Source organism: Pristiophorus japonicus, chromosome 7 (assembly GCF_044704955.1).
Source record: "Pristiophorus japonicus isolate sPriJap1 chromosome 7, sPriJap1.hap1, whole genome shotgun sequence".
Taxonomy (NCBI): domain Eukaryota; kingdom Metazoa; phylum Chordata; class Chondrichthyes; family Pristiophoridae; genus Pristiophorus; species Pristiophorus japonicus.
The window spans coordinates 1106712-1124651 of NC_091983.1; the positions used below are offsets into that span (position 1 = coordinate 1106712).

At 44.4% G+C, this 17940-nt stretch overlaps 1 protein-coding gene across 6 annotated transcripts in view; it reads right to left on the minus strand.

Annotated features, from left to right (window-relative positions):
- lyst (lysosomal trafficking regulator) overlaps window positions 1-17940 on the minus strand; it is a 432206-nt gene that overhangs the window by 369730 nt on the left and 44536 nt on the right. Inside the window, exon 1 of one of the 6 annotated variants that reach the window (XM_070884661.1) lies at window positions 14443-14486. The exons of the other annotated variants lie outside the window; for them this stretch is intronic. The gene's annotated coding sequence lies outside the window, so the exon portion shown is untranslated. Of the gene's footprint in view, window positions 1-14442; window positions 14487-17940 lie in introns of those variants that run through there. 6 annotated transcript variants of the gene reach the window in all.

A 17940-nucleotide genomic window follows, 5' to 3' on the forward strand; every position in this document is an offset into this window, starting at 1 on the left:
TGATTTTATAACCCTTTCTAACCAGAGGCACAACTGTAATACCCACACACTGCCCCCACCCAACACTGGCTGGACTGAACCTGAGACCTGCATCATTATCATAGGCAGTCCCTCGGAATCCTTAGGTTGCTGAACAGTCCAATACGAGAACCACAGTCCCCGTCACAGGTGAGACAGATAGTCGTTGAGGGAAAGGGTGGGTGGGACAGGTTTGCCACATGCTCTTTCCGACTGCGGCAACTACAGAGGAATCTCCCTGTTATCAGCCACTGGGAAAGTCGTTGCTAGAGTCCTCCTCAACCATCTTCTCCCTGTGGCTGAGGAGTTCCTCCCGGAGTCACAGTGTGGATTTCGTCCTCTACAGGGTACAACGGACATGGTTTTTGCAGCGCGACAGCTGCAAGAAAAATGCAGGGAACAGCACCAGCCTTTATACATGGCCTTCTTCGACCTTACAAAGGCCTTTGACACTGTCAACCACGAGGGTCTATGGAGCGCCATCCTCAGTTTCGGATGCCCCCAAAAGTTCGTCACCATCCTCCGCCTGCTCCATGACAACATGCAGGTCTATACAGCTCAGTTACAGACTGTATACAATTGCTGAGCATAAGTATGCAGAGTTAAATGCTACCTGAATATTTCTGATGCATATGGTGCTTATCAGTACAAATATAACGAGACCGTCAAGGCACTGCTAACACCAACCCCATACACAATCTATAAATAGGATACGAGATTAAATTTTCACTTCATATGAATGCAATATGCAGCTCTGTAAATAATTTATTTTTCTCCACTCATCTTCAAAGCTAAATAATTAAAATCATGAAACAAAACACTGAACAGAAATTGGATTATATGGTACTCACAGGAGGCACAATGGCTGTCCCTGCTCCTTTCACTCTAAAGACACCAATACCAATAGCAAAGGGTAATCCCGGGCACCCAAATTATACATGTTTTCTTTCTTTGACTAAACTGGCTGGAATTATGGAGGTCAGCTCACAATTGGAAACAAACTATAACATTTAGATTGCAGCCAATGTTCAAATGGACTCTTTTTAATTTAAAATTGCAATGGATTTTGAGCAGAGAAAACAGCTCTCAACATCTCTTGCAGGTCATGTAGTGTGACTGGCTGCCATCTTGTAACCACCCCCTCCCCTCCCCCCACCCAAATACTGCTAAATGCATCCGAAAGGTGAAACTGGTCTGCATTTCATTCCTATGACTCAATGGGCTCAATTTTCCCCAAAGCCGTTTTTTAGCGTACTTGAAGAGTTACGCCCTTTTTTTGGGGCCCAACTATGCCAAAACAAAATCAGCCAACTTTCCCTGTTTGAATTGTTGGTTTTGGCACCGTGTAGCCTGTCCTTTAGCTTTGGGGGTGGAGCCTAAGATCTGCACCAAAAAGATCAGGTTGCCAGGTTAACGTGGGACACACTGCGGGCTGAGGCTGGAAAGTGAAACATACAACACATTCTGGCCAGCTCACAGCAACTTGCACAAGCACTTTGCACATTGCAGCAGCTTACCAACATAAAATTATTAAAGAGTCTATGCCAAAAATCGATCCCTCCCCTGCCGGTGCTGCTCCTAACCCTGGCCGAAAGGCCTCCCCCTCCTCTCGGTGCCGCTCCTAACCCTGGCCGAAAGATGCCCCTCCCCCCCAGTGCCGGGTGCCGCTCCCAACCCTGGCCGAAAGGCCTCCCTCTTCCCGGTGCCACATGCCGCTGCTAACCCCGGCCAAAAGGCCTCCTCCTCCCGGTGCCATGTGCCGCTGTTAACCCCGGCCGAAAGGCCTCCCTCCTCCCGGTGCCGCTGCTAACCCTGGCCAAAAGGCCTCCCTCCAGTCAGTGCTGGGTGCTGCTGCTAACCCTGGATGAAAGGCCTCCCTCCTCCCGGTGCCACTGCTAACCCTGGCTGAAAGGCCTCTCTCCAGTCAGTGCTGGGTGCCGCTGCTAACCCTGGCCGACAGGTCACCCTCTCCTGTCAGTGCTGGGTGCCGCTGGTAACCCTGGCCGAAAGGCCTTCCACCTCCCGGTGCCGCTGCTAACCCCGCCCTCCCCTGCCGGGTGCCGCTGCTAACCTTGGCCGAAAGGCCTTCCCCACTCTCCTCTTGCTCCCCCTCTCTCTCCGCCGTGGAACTGCATCTGCTGCGCTGATTCTCTTACGTGCGCCGATTTTGTTAACTGCCCAGAAAGTTTTTCCAGAGCGGTCACATACACCGTCATAAGAAAAATTGGAGTAAATCGGAGCTGGCCAAACTTGCTTAAATGGCCAGAATTGGCGCAGGTGGCAGGTTACGCCGCCAATGAGGTAAAAAAAATCGTAGCCTAAAAAAATCCTACCTAAGTGAATTACGCTAGCGCAGAAATTTTGGGTAAACTTGGAGATTTTAAATTTACTCAAAAAAAAAAACGGTGCACGTCAAAAAACGGCGTAGATAATTGGGGAAAATTGAGCCCAAAATAAGTGACCTTAAACTTACAGTATGTTTACCACTCACCATTGTATGGCAGTGAAACCTGCTCTTACCAATTCAATTTCAAATTGTAAGGCCAAGAACAATATTGAAACTGTGGATGTTCTTTATTAAATTCATACATCCAAGTTCACTCAAAATATTGTTAAACTAACACGCACTATATTTAGCTAGAAATGAAAACTTCTCAAACTAACAATGAACAGGATTGTGAAAGTTACCCTTAAATCAATCACTGGCTGCAACAGTGCTACCCAGTGCAATTCTACAAAGAAAAGGATCATAATTAGTTGCTTTGAGATAACTATACTCAACAAGGAGCACAAGATTCCAATACCTGTAGTTAATTAACTACTCGATGAGAAGCAATGATCAATTGCAAAGCAGTGCCATGAATTGAATGCTGAAGTAACTTAAAAGACAATGAAAGCTCACTAAGTTCAGCCAGTAAGTAACTGAGCCATACAGACCTTGAAGGACCCATTTTTGATAACTAGTCTGTATAGAGTTAATTGTCTCCGCAGTAAAGTTGCAAAGATAACTAAATGTAACCAGTAAAGAGTTCAGCAGGAGTTGTCATATGAAAGAGACATAACACACGTAATGTTTAACGACAGGTTGAACTCGCCTTATCCGGAACCCTCGGGACCTGGCCTGTTCTGGACAAGGGATTTTTCGAGGTGAGGGGTAGTCACGTTAAATTGGATGGTACAGGTACTGAACAAGGGGATATCGGGGCTGGCTGGCTGGGGGCTGGAAGTGCAGCAGAGAGATCATGGGGGGAGGAGAGGGGCAGTGGATCGCGGGGTTAGGTCAGCGATTGCGGGAGTCGGCAGCGAGGAAGGACTTCAATTTGTTCGTCGGAATTCTGCGCGTGCGCCACCCGGTGGCCAGGAATGGTTCTGGAAGTGGGGTGGTTCCGGAAAAGAGAGTTCTGGATAAGGGAAGTTCAACCTGTACTATAAATTGAATTATATTCTTGTACAATTTCTATGAAGTCAAAAAAAGTATTTTAAGTTAACACCATTCGCAATAGTTCATAAAAGCAAACTAGACGCGGTTGCAAAGTTGAGGACAGAGTTCTGATAAAGGAACTATACCCAAAATGTTAGAAACATCTTTTCATATGCTGACTGACGTGATGTGCACTGCATGCATTTAATAAGATTAAGACACAGTTCTGCAATGTAAAATTAAGTGGGAATTAAGGGATGTGTTTGTAAACAAGACATTTATGCTCATCAACGAGAGGCATGTTAGTGCTGGTGATTGACACACATTCCATTTCAGGCAACCACCTTTAGCAGCAAGCATTCTCAGGTTAACTTTCTCAGCAGAAGTGTAGCAGGCTGACGTAGCTCCCACTTCCAGCGGGTCTGCTGTCCCACCAGCCAGGACCTGTCTCTGGAATCTACAATACTGACAGTCCCAAATGATGAGCAAGTACAACAATGCTGGGAGTGAGAGTTGCGTGTCAGCCTGCTATACTTCTGCTGAATATAAGAAAGAAATAGGATGCAAGAAATAGGAGCAGGAGTAGGCCATTTGGTACCTCGAGCCTGCTCCGCCATTCAATAAGATCACGGCTGATCTGATCATGGACTCAGCTCCACTTCCCCGCCCGCTCCTCATAACCTCGACTCCCTTATCGTTCAAAAATCTGTCTATCTCCGCCGTAAATATATTCAATGACCCAGCCTCCACAGCTCTCTAGGGTAGAGAATTCCAAAGATTCACGACCCTCTCAGAAGAAATTCTTCCTCGTCTCCATTTTAAATGGAGACCCCTTATTCTGAAACTATGTCCCCTAGTTCTAGATTCTTCCATGAGGGGAAACATCCACTCTACATCGACCCTGTCAAGCCCCCTCAGAATCTTGTATGTTTCAATAAGATCACCTCTCATTCTTCTAAACTCCAATGAGTACAAGCTCAACCTCCACAACGTTTCTTCACAAGACAACCCCTTATCTCAGGAATCAACCTCGTGAACCTTCTCTGAACTACCTCCAATGCAAGTATATCCCTCCTTAAATAAGGAAACCAAAACTTTACGCAGTATTCCAGGTGTGGTCTCACCAATGTCCTGTACAGTTGTAGCAGGACTTCCCTACTTTTATACTCCATCCCCCTTGCAATAAAGGCCAACATCCCATTTGCCTTCCTAATTACTTGCTGTACCTGCATGCATTTTGTGTTTCATGTACAAGGACACCCAGATCCTTCTGTACCGCAGTATTTTGTAATCTCTCCCCATTTAAATAATAATTTTATTTTTTATTTTTCCTACCAAAGTGGATAGCCTCACATTTTCCCACATTATACTCCATCTGCCAAATTTTTGCCCACTCACTTAGCCTATCTATATCCCTTTGCAGATTCTTTGCGTCCTCCTCACAATTTGCTTTCCCACTTATCTTTGTATCATCAGCAAATTTGGCTACATTACACGCGGTCCCTTCATGCAAGTTATTATTATAGATTGTAAATAATTGAGGCCCCAGCACTGATCCCTGTGCACTTTGCCAACCTGTAAATGACCCATTTATCTCGACTCTCTGTTTTCTGTTATCCAATCCTCTATCCATGCTAATATATTACCCCCAACCCTGTGAGCTCTTATTTGTGCAGTAACCTGTTATATGGCACCTTATTGGAATGCCTTCTGGAAATCCAAATACACAACATCTACTGATTCCCCTTTATCCACCCTGCTCGTTATGTCCTCAAAGAACTCCAGCAAATTTGTCAAACATGATTTCCCTTTCATAAAACCATGCTGACTCTGCTTGACTGTATAATGATTTTCTAAATGTCCTGTTACAACTTCCTTAATAATGGACTCCAGCATTTTCCAAAAGACAGATGTTAGGCTAACTAGTCTATAGTTTCCTACTTTCTGTCTCCCTCCTTTCTTAAATAGGGGCGTTACATTTGCTGTTTTCCAATCCGCTGGGACTTCTTCAGAAGCCAGGGCATTTTGGGAGATTACAACCAATGCATCCACTTTCTTTTAAGATCCGAGGATGCAGGCCATCAGGACCAGGAGACTTGTCCACCTTTAGTCCCATTAGTTTGCCTAGTACTTTATCTCTAGTGATAGTGATAGTTTTAAGCTCCCCCCTCCCAATAAGCTCCTTGATTATCAATTATTGGGATGCTTTTACCATGAAGACCAATACAAAATATCTGTTCAAAGGTTCTGCCATTTCCCCGTTTCCCATTGCCCAGTCTCATCATATAAGGGACCAACATTTACTTTAACTACTCTCTTCCTTTTTATATATCTGTAGAAGCTCATACTGTCTATTTTTATTTTTCTTGCTAGTTTACTCTCATAATCCATCTTCTCTCTCCATTATTTTTTCAGTCATCCTTTGCTGGTTTCTGAAAATTTCCCAATCATCTGGCCTTCCACTAATCTTCACAACACTGTATACATTTGTTTTCAATACTATGAGATCATTGATTACTCCAGTCTCATTACACATTAAGACCTAAAATAGTTTGCTCCATGGTTGGTTCCACGTATTGTTCTAAGAAACCATCCCAAATACATTATGAACTCATCCTCAAGGATACCTTTGCCAATTTGATTTGTCCAATCAAATATGAAGACTAAAATTGCCCATGATTATTGCCATACCTTTCTTACAAGCCTCCATTATTTCTTGATTCATACTCTGTCCTACAGTGTAGCTACTATTAGGAGGCCTATAGACTACTCCCATCAGTGACTTCTTTCCCTTATTGTTGCTTATCACCACCCAAACTGATTCTATATCTTGATCTTCTGAGCCAATATAATTTCTCACTACTGCACTGATCTCATCCTTAATTAACAGAGCTACTCCGCCTCCTTTTCCTTTCTGCCTATCCTTCAGAAATGGCAAATATCCCTGAATATTCAGTTCCCAGCCGTGGTCGCCTTGCAACCGCGTCTCTGTAATGGCTATCAGATCATACCCATTTATTTCTATTTGTGCCGTCAACTCATCGATCTTGTTATGAATGCTGCTTACATTCAGATAAAGAGCTTTTAATTTTGTCTTTTTACCATTTTCCCTATTCTGACCCCACTTTCTGATGCACTCATGTTTATACGCTCTGTCCCTTCCTGTTACACTCTGGTTATCATTACCAGCTATCGCTGCCCTGCACTATTGCCTTCTCCCTACTCTTTTTTTACATTTCCACTCACCTGATCCCTCCCCCCCCACTATTTAGTTTCAAGCCCTATCTACAGCCCTAGTTATTCGATTCGTCGGGACACTGATCCCAGTCTGATTCAAGTGAGGCCCATCCCAACGGAACAGCTTCCTCTTATCCCATAACTGGTGCCAGTGCCCCTGAATCGAAACCCATTTCTCCCACACCAATCTTTGAGCCACACATTCATCTTTCTGGTCTTATTTACCCTATGCCAATTTGCTCGTGACTCAGGTAGTAATCCAGAGATTACCATCTTTGTGGTCCTGCTTTTTAAGTTAGCCCCGAGCTGCTCATACTCCCTCAGCAGAACCTCCTTCTTTGTCCTACCTATGTCGTTGGTACCTACGTGGACCACAACAACTAGATCTTTCCCCTCCCACTCCAAGTTCCTCTCCAGCCCAGAGGAGATGTCCTTAACCCTAGCACCGGGCAGGCAACACAAACAGAATCTTCGGGACTCACACTCTCGGCTGCAGAGAACCGCTGAGAAAGCTGACGGCGTTGCTTGGTTGCTTGCCACATATTATCTTTTAATTCACAATACCTCACTGGTTGGTTTTTCAGAATTGAATGCTTTTCACCAATAACACTCACCTATCTGTGGCTCTGTAATTGGGCTGGGTGTGAAGAGGACGAGAGCCAAATCTTGGTCAGTCTCATCATCATCATCATAAGCAGCCCCTAGAAATCGAGGAAGACTTGCTTTCACTCTAAAAGTGAGTTCTTAGGTGACTGAACAGTCCAATACTGGAATTAAAGTCTCTATTGCAGATGGGACAGACAGTCGTTGGAGGAAAGGGTGGGTGGGGAGTCTGGTTTGCTGCACATTCCTTCCGTTGCCTGTGCTTGCTTTCTGCATGCTCTAGGTGACAAGACAAGGTGCTCAGCGCTCTCCCAGATGCTCTTCCTCCACTTAGGGCAGTCTTTGGCCAGGGACTCCCAGGTATCGGTGGGGATGTTGCATTTTATCAAGGAGGCTTTAAGGGTGTCCTTGAAACGTTTCCTCTGCCTTCCTGGGGCTCGCTTGCCATGTAGGAGTTCCGAGTAGAGCGCTTGCTTTGGGAGTCTTGTTTTGGGCATGCGAACAATGCGGCTCGCCCAACGGAGCTGGTCAAGTGTGGTCAGTGCTTCGATGCTGGGGATGTTGGCCTGATCAAAGACACTGCCGTTGGTGCGTCTATCCTTCCAGAAGATTTGCAGGACCTTACGGAAACATCGTTGGTGGTATTTCTCCAGCGATTTGAGGTGTCTACTGTATATGGTCCACGTCTCTGAGGGAGGGTATCACTGCAGCCCTGTAGACCATGAGCTTGGTGCCAGATTTGAGGGCCTGATCTTTGAAAACTCTCTTCCTCAGGTGGCTGAAGGCTGCGCTGGCGCACTACAGGCGGTGTTGAATCTTGCCATCGATGTCTGCCCTTGCTGATAATAGGCTCCCACGGTATGGAAAGTGGTCTACGTTTTCCAGGGCCACGCCGTGGATCTTGATGACTGGGGGGCAGTGCTACAGGGGTCAGCCTATCTTACAACAACTTCAAAAAACAAGCCTAAAGGCTTTGTGTCTTAATGCAAGGAGTATCCGCAATAAAGTGGATGAATTAACTGTGCAAATAGATGTTAACAAATATGATGTGATTGGGATTACGGAGACGTGGCTCCAGGATGATCAGGGCTGGGAACTCAACATCCAGGGGTATTCAACATTCAGGAAGGATAGAATAAAAGGAAAAGGAGGTGGGGTAGCATTGCTGGTTAAGGAGGAGATTAAGGCAATAGTTAGGAAGGACATTAGCTTGGATGATGTGGAATCTATATGGGTAGAGCTACAGAACACCAAAGGGCAAAAAACGTTAGTGGGAGTTGTGTACAGACCTCCAAACAGTAGTAGTGATGTTCGGGAGGGCATCAAACAGGAAATTAGGGGTGCATGCAATAAAGGTACAGCAGATATAATGGGCGACTTTAATATGCACATAGATTGGGCTAACCAAACTGGAAGCAATACGGTGGAGGAGGATTTCCTGGAGTGCATAAGGAATGGTTTTTTAGACCAATATGTCGAGGAACTAACTAGGGCGGAGGCCATCTTAGACTGGGTGTTATGTAATGAGAGAGGATTAATTAGCAATCTCGTTGTGCGAGGCCCCTTGGGGAAGAGTGACCATAATATGGTGGAATTCTGCATTAGGATGAAGAATGAAACAGTTAATTCAGAGACCATGGTCCAGAACTTAAAGAAGGGTAACTTTGAAGGTATGAGGCATGAATTGGCTGGGATGGATTGGCGAATGATACTTAAGGGGTTGACTGTGGATGGGCAATGGCAGACATTTAGAGACCGCATGAATGAATGACAACAATTGTACATTCCTGTCTGGCATAAAAATAAAAAAGGGAAGGTGGCTCAACCGTGGCTATCAAGGGAAATCAGGGATAGTATTAAAGCCAAGGAAGTAATTTAGAACTCAGCAGAGGAGGACAAAGGGTTTGATTAGGGCAGGGAAAATGGAGTATGAGAAGAAGCTTGCAGGGAACATTAAGACGGATTGCAAAACTTTCCATAGATATGTAAAGAGAAAAAGGTTAGTAAAGACAAACGTAGGTCCCCTGCAGTCAGAATCAGGGGAAGTCATAACGGGGAACAAAGAAATGGCGGACCAATTGAACAAGCACTTTGGTTCGGTATTCACGAAGGAGGACACAAACAACCTTCCGGTTATAAAAGGGGTCGGGGGGTCTAGTAAGGAGGAGGAACTGAGGGAAATCCTTATTAGCCGGAAAATTGTGTTGGGGAAATTGATGGGATTGAAGGCCGATAAATCCCCAGGGCCTGATGGACTGCATCCCAGAGTACTTAAGGAGGTGGCCTTGGAAATAGTGGATGCATTGGCAGTCATTTTCCAACATTCCATTGACTCTGGATCAGTTCCTATAGAGTGGAGGGTAGCCAATGAAACCCCACTTTTTAAAAAAGGAGGGAGAGAGAAAACAGGGAATTATAGACCGGTCAGCCTGACATCGGTAGTGGGTAAAATGATGGAATCAATTATTAAGGATGTCATAGCAGTGCATTTGGAAAGAGGTGACATGATAGGTCCAAGTCAGCATGGATTTGTGAAAGGGAAATCATGCTTGACAAATCTTCTGGAATTTTTTGAGGATGTTTCCAGTAGAGTGGACAAGGGAGAACCAGTTGATGTGATATATTTGGACTTTCAGAAGGCGTTCGACAAGGTCCCACACAAGAGATTGATGTGCAAAGTTAGAGCACATGGGATTGGGGGTAGTGTGCTGACATGGATTGAGAACTGGTTGTCAGACAGGAAGCAAAGAGTAGGAGTAAATGGGTACTTTTCAGAATGGCAGGCAGTGACTAGTGGGGTACCGCAAGGTTCTGTGCTGGGGCCCCAGCTGTTTACACTGTACATTAATGATTTAGATGAGGGGATTAAATGTAGTATCTCCAAATTTGCGGATGACACTAAGTTGGGTGGCAGCGTGAGCTGCGAGGAGGATGCTGTGAGGCTGCAGAGCGACTTGGATAGGTTAGGTGAGTGGGCAAATGCATGGCAGATGAAGTATAATGTGGATAAATGTGAGGTTATCCACTTTGGTGGTAAAAACAGAGAGACAGACTATTATCTGAATGGTGACAGATTAGGAAAAGGGGAGGTGCAAAGAGACCTGGGTGTCGTGGTACATCAGTCATTGAAGGTTGGCATGCAGGTGCAGCAGGCGGTTAAGAAAGCAAATGGCATGTTGGCCTTCATAGCAAGGGGATTTGAGTACAGGGGCAGGGAGGTGTTGCTACAGTTGTACAGGGCATTGGTGAGGCCACACCTGGAGTATTGTGTTCAGTTTTGGTCTCCTAACCTGAGGAAGGACATTCTTGCTATTGAGGGAGTGCAGCGAAGGTTCACCAGACTGATTCCCGGGATGGCGGGACTGACCTATCAAGAAAGACTGGATCAACTGGGCTTGTATTCACTGGAGTTCAGAAGAATGAGAGGGGACCTCATAGAAACATTTAAAATTCTGACGGGGTTAGACAGGTTAGATGCAGGAAGAATGTTCCCAATGTTGGGGCAGTCCAGAACCAGAGGTCACAGTCTAAGGATAAGGGGTAAGCCATTTAGGACCGAGATGCGGAGGAACTTCTTCACCCAGAGAGTGGTGAACCTGTGGAATTCTCTACCACAGAAAGTTGTTGAGGCCAATTCACTAAATATATTCAAAAAGGAGTTAGATGAGGTCCTTACTACTAGGGGGATCAAGGGGTATGGCGAGAAAGCAGGAATGGGGTACTGAAGTTGAATGTTCAGCCATGAACTCATTGAATGGCGGTGCAGGCTAAAAGGGCCGAATGGCCTACTCCTGCACCTATTTTCTATGTTTCTATGATATAAACTCACAAAGGCTGAGCCTCAAGATGCCAGAACCTCTTTCTCCCATACCTCCTAACAGACTGCTTCCTCATGGAAGACTATCAACCAGCAGATTCTCAGATTTCACACCAACAAGCAGCAGCATCCCTAGCATCACATCACCCTGCCCCACGGTAACAACCAAAGCTGCGGCCTCAATCCCATGCACCTCACTCCTAGTGTTGCTAACGCATCCATCCATTGAGGAGTTCCAAAGGGGCTGCTTCTAACTCCGACTGCTCGCCCAAATCCTGATGCCGCTCCCTACCTGTAGTTGCAAATAGAAGCAATAAAACAGAACAGTAAGAAAAGTAGAGAAAAAAAAGTAAGAAAGAAGGGGGAGGAAATGTAACAGGGAAAGGGAGAAACATAAGTGTAAGAGCAAGGGAAGTGAAGAAGACAGACAAAGGCCTGGATAGTTATGGGGAGTTGGAGAGAGGAGATCGGATGGGAAAAGCTGGTTTTCCAGACGTCCTGCAGTTGTTTACTGCGGGATGGGTTGAAAATGTTTCTGCAGGTTTCCCACCAGATAGATTGACAGGCTGGCTGCCAGTTGGGCAACATCCTGCGGCACAAGGCCAGCGCCGAGGAGCAGATAGAGGGGGAAAGAGAGATTGTGGTCGTGGTGGGGGAGGGGGGGGGGGCTCCTTTTATCTGCCGGGTATCCAGAGGCCCAGGAAACCTGCCAAAATGGGTTAAAAATAAAGAGCTTGTATAAAGAGGTACGCAGCCTCCTGAGAGAGGATTGCTTGCCTATTGACCCCTTCCAACCTCTTAAGTTGGAGGCGGGTTAGGATTGTGTTTGGACTTTTCAAATTTTTATTTCTCACCCTACCCAAATCCACCTGTTCTTGGGGGGTTAAAAATTACCCCCAAAGGCTCAGACAGAAGTATCAGGGAGAAGAGAGAGACAGACAATACAAAAGTGAAAGAAATGTAATCATGCACAGTATAAGGATGACAAGAAATGCAAAATAAATTGGGAGTTAGGCGTGTTTAATCATTGGTCTGCCAGACTGAAAAGCAATTTAATCATCCGCGGCCACTCACTAGTGGGGTCACATGGACTTGGCCCAAGCTTCGCAACTCCTACATTACAGGACATCTAATCAATTATGAGCAATTCTTTCTCAAGGAGGACAATAATACAGTAGACATACTCTGAAAGAATGACACCACCATATAACAATACTGTAAGGACTAAAATTCTGTCACAGGGAAGATAGAATCTGCGATGGGTGCCTTTTAATATTTGCAATGACTTTGAAGTCCCTTATTAAATCAGATTATATATAAATCACAACCACTTCATTTTTCATCTCTTCAAATCTGAAATGTCACTCTAAAAAGTAAATTGGTAATGCTGAAGATTATCCCTTCAGCCAGGGCTTGTTTATAGCTTCTGCATATTTGGAAGCTCGTTTCCATTGATCAAAAGGAAATGCAGACTTTAAAGTATGTTTAAATTGGCCCAGAAACAACTAAGATTTTAGGATTTGATTCCCACTATCCCACAAGGTTACAGAACTATCCTTCCTTAAATTGCAATGAGAACTATTGGTCTACAGTTACTGATGTTTACCGGGGAACGATACAGTGATAGCATCCATTTTTTGTGAAAACCATAAAAGTTATTTGGTGATCAAGTCAAAGAAACCAGCACCATAGAATCATAGAATAGGACAGCACAGAAGGAGGCCCATCGAGACTGCTCCAGCTCTTTCGAACTGCAATCCAGTTAGCCCCACTCCTCTGCGCTTTTCCCATATCCCTGCAATTTTTTTCTCCTTCAAGTGTTTATCCAATTCCCTTCTGAAAGCTACTACAAGTACTGAATCTGTATCTACCACCCTATCAGGCAGTGCATTCCAAATCCAAATGTTGTCCAGGAGACTGGGAGAATGCCCCTGGCTCTTCTTTGAATAGTGCCATGGGATCTTTTACGTCCACCTGGGAGGATAGACTTTGTTTAACATCTCATCCAAAAGACGGCATCTCAGACAGCGCAGCACTCCCTCTGTATTGCACTGAAGTGTCAGTTTAGATTATGTGCTCAAGTCTCTGGAGTGTGGCTTGAATGCAGAAGCTTATGACTCAGAGGAGACAGTTCTACTGCTGAACCAAGGCTGACACCTAATCTGCATTTTTGCTCGATTTATTTTGGGGAGGAGATTGAGTATGATCCACAAAAGAGCGAATTGCAACTGTTTTGTGGAACAAAATGACTTGATAGCCCAAATGGCCTTTTCTTAACCACGTATGTTTTAAACATCCCTATGAGGGTAAACAGTAAAAAAGCAAAGGATTCTTCAAAGCAGAATTTCAAATGGATTAAGAAAGTGAAATAAAATGAAAACTGTGTGCTAATCACTTTTTGGGTGAAAAAGATGCTTTGAAAAATTATTAAAAGTTATTCTTTTTCATCTAAAATCTCCCTGTAGATTCTGACCAAAGCAGACTTTTTTTTTTTACTTTCAGACTTAAAACTTTGGTGATTTTTTTTAAATTCACACTTTTCCCCCTCTCAGCCTATAATTCATACAAAATTATTTATGAACAGAAACAATTAACTACGGATTTTCAAAAAAGTTGCAATGAAGTGTCAGATTTGAAATGCTGTAAACTGCTAACTTAATAAATCTATAAAATTATTCAATGATTTATTCCCAAGATTCTGGCTCCACACACCTCAAAGCTACAGATTCAAACATTGCTAATCTCAGGAAACGGATCTAAAAAGTGTGGAGTAGTTCTTCACAGGAAAATCCTAATCAACTTGATCTGCTCTACTACATCACCTAGTGGACTGTTATAAAGCAACATTAACAGAATTCTCAAAGCATGTGGTTTTCCCTCCCCATTGGTTGATGAAAAGGCAAGCAAGGTATGTGGTGGGGGGATTGTTGCAGATATTTTCAGCTTCAGGTGTATTGTTCACACAATAATTCATGAAAAAGTCTCAATTTATGCCATACAAAATCATGTTACAGTATTAAGATGGTAAGTACATTGCATTATTTCATCACTGAACATCTCTGTCTCTCAACAGCCAAAACCAAGCTTAGGGAACATTGCTAAATTCTTCCGAATCTTTGTCATCGGAAGGACTTGAGAGTCAGTGCCTATTCAAATTGTGCGAGACGAGAATTGGCAATTTCAAAATGGAATTCTGCCCCAATCTACATAATTAAAATTTTTCCATATAGTTCCTGTTGTGTATGGAGAGTCAGACTGAACACTGAGCTCAAAGTAAAGTGTGACCTTAGTCTTTTATTGCAGGTCTCCAGAGTGACTCTCCAACCTGTGAAGCCTCCTTAAATACCTGTGCTCCCACAGGATTATGGGATCCCTTGGGACTCCAGGGGATGCGCCTCTGGTGGCTGTACAAAGTAAATACAAGTTTACATATATAACAGTTTCCATCATACCAAATATGGTAACAAATATATTAAAGTGTGAATAAACAATCATTACGTTTTTTCGATTGATTTAATTAACCAGCATCTCTTTAGTTAACCTTGCTGATTTTCTCAAATGTCTAACAGGTAGGAAAAGCTACCATTATAAGAACATAAGAAATAGGAGCAGGAGTCGGCCATTTGGCCCCTCGAGCCTGCTCCGTCATTCAATAAGATCATGGCTAATCTGATCATGGACTCAGCTCCACTTCCCTGCCCGCTCCCCACAACCCTTTACATCCTTATCACTCAAATATCTGTCTATCTCCACCTTAAATATATTCAATGACACAGCTCTCTGGGGCAGAGAATTCCATAGATTTACAACCCTCAGAAGAAATTTCTCCTCATCTCAGTTTTAAATGGGCGGCCCCTTATTCTAAGACTATGGGCTAAATTTTTCCCAGTACTTGCGCCTTTTTTTTGGAGCAGGCTGCTTTTTCTGGCCTAATTTTAAAATCCCCAGTTTCCCCAATCAATTTGCACCAACGTAACTCAGTTAGTTACAAATTTTTTTAAGTCCATTTTTTTTTCAGCCTAACGGGGCATAACGAGCCACCTATGCCACTTCTGGCCATTTAGGGAAGTTTGGCCAGCCGAGAGTTACTCCAGTTCTGATTAGGCCAGCGCATGTGGCCTGTCTTGAAAAACCTTCCCTAGAGTTAAGGCAATCGGCGCAGGTGAGGAAAGCGGCGCAGCAGATGCCCAGACACAAAGAATTGAAAAACACATAGCAGCAACTTACCTCTAACCCTGCCCGAAGGCTGTCCGGTCCCATTCTCGGTCCCCACACACAGGAAGGCTGTCTGGATTCATTCTCAGTCCCCGGTTCACACACACAGTCTGGTCCCAAGAGAGCGCGAGCCGGCAGGCGAGAAGGAGAGCCGAGCGAGAGCTAGGAGAGTGCGAGAGAGCCGAGCGAGCGAGCGCGAGAGAGCCGAGAGTCGAGCGAGCCTAGAGCGCCAAGCGAGAAAGAGAGGGAGGGCGAACGAGAAAGAGAGAGAGCGCGAGCGAGAAAGAGAGCCGAGCGAGCGAGCCAAGCGAGCGAGAAAGAGAGAGCGAGAAAGAGAAAGAGAAGGAGAGAGAGCGAGAAAGAGAGAGAGCGCAAGAAAGGAGAGAGAGAGAAAGAGAGAGCGCGAGAAAGAGAGAGAGAGAGAGCGAGAAAGAGCGACCTGAACCGGTGACCAATTGGAGGTAAGGTGGTGCTATGTGTTTTTCAATTCTTTTCATGTGTGGGGAGCTGCCTGTATGCTTCACTTTGCAGCCTCAGCTCGCATCGTGTCCCTAGTTATCATGGCAGCCCGATCTTTCTGGCGCAGATTAAAGCTCCACCCCCCGCGGGTTAAGCCATGCCAAAATGAAGAGATCCAACGAGGAAACTTACAACTCTTTTTTTTTGGCGTACATGGGCCCCAAAAAATCAGGCGTAACTCTTCAAGTATGCCAAAAAAATGCTTTGGGGAAAATTGAGCCCCAAGTCCCCTAGTTTTAGTTTCCCCTATGAGTGGAAATATCCTCTCTGCATCCACCTTGTCGAGCCCCCTCATTATAAGTTTCAATAAGATCATCTCTCATTCTTCTGAACTCCAATGTGTATAGACCCAACCTATCCTCATAAGTCAACCCCCCTCATCTCCAGAATCAATCTAGTGAACCTTCTCTGAACAGCTTCCAATGCAAGTATATCCTTCCTTAAATACAGAGACCAAAACTGTATGCAGTACTCTAGATGTGGCCTCATCAATACCTGTACAGTTGTAGCAGGACTTCTCTGCTCTTATACTCCATCCCTCTTCCTGATTATTTGCTGTACTTGCATACTAACGTTTTGTGTTTCATGCACAAGGACCCCCAGGTCTCTCTGTACTGCAGTACTTTGCAATTTTTCTCCATTTCAATTATAATTTGCTTTTCTATTATTTCTGCCAAAGTGGATAACCTCACATTTTCCCACATTATACTCCATCTGCTAAATATTTTCCCACTCACTTAGCCTGTCTATAATACCTTTGCAGATTTTTTGTGTCCTCCTCACAATTTGCTTACCCACCCATCTTTGTATCATCAGCAAACTTGGCTACATTACACTCAGTCCCTTCATCCAAGTCATTAATATAGATTATAAATAGTTGAGGACCAAGCACCGACCCCTGCAGCATCCCACTTGTCCGTTTGCCAACCGGAAAATTACCCATTTATCCCGACTCTCTGTTTTCTGTTAGTTAACCAATCCTCAATCCATGCTAATATATTATCCCCAACCCTGTGAGAATTTATCCTGTGCAGTAACCTCTTATGTGGCACCTTATCGAATGCCTACTGGAAATCCAAATACACTACATCCACTGGTTCCCCCTATCCACCCTGCTAGTTACATCCTCAAAGAACTCCAGCAAATTCGTCAAACATGATTTCCCTTTCATAAAACCATGCTTTTCCAAATGTCCCGCTACTGCTTCCTTAATAATGGACTCCAGCATTTTTCCAACGACAGATGTTAGGCTAACTGGTCTATAGTTTCCTGCTTTTTGTCTGCCTCTTTTTTAAAATATGGGCATTACATTTGTGGTTTTCCAATCTGCTGGAACCGCTCCAAAATCCAGGGAATTTTGGTAGATTATAATCAATGCATCCACTATCTCTGCAGCCATTTCTTTTAAGACCTTAGGATGTAAGCCATCAGGTTCAGGGGACTTGTCCGCCTTTAGTCCCATTATTTTACCTAGTACTACTTCATTAGTGATAGTATTAAGTTCCTCCCTACCTATAAGCACATTGATTATCCACTATTGGGATGTTCTTACCATGAAGACCGATACAAAATATCGGTTCAACGCCTCTGACATTTCCCTGTTCTCCATTATTAATTACATAAGAACGTAAGAACATAAGAACTAGGAACAGGAGTAGGCCATCTAGCCCCTCGAGCCTGCTCCGCCACTCAACAAGATCATGGCTGATCTGGCCATGGACTCAGCTCCACTTACCCGCCTGCTCCTCATAACCCTTAATTCCCTTATTGGTTAAAAATCTATCTATCTGTGATTTGAATACATTCAATACATTCTCTGCCCAGGGAAGCCTCAACTGCTTCCCTGGGCAGAGAATTCCACAGATTCACAACCCTCTGGGAGAAGAAATTCCTTCTCAACTCGGTTTTAAATTGGCTCCACCGTATTTTGAGGCTGTGCCCTCCAGTTCTAGTCTCCACGACCAGTGGAAACAACCTCTCTGCCTCTATCTTGTCTATCCCTTTCATTATTTTAAATGTTTCTATAAGATCACCCCTCATCCTTCTGAACTCCAACGAGTAAAGACCCAGTCTACTCAATCTATCATCATAAGGTAACCCCCTCATCTCC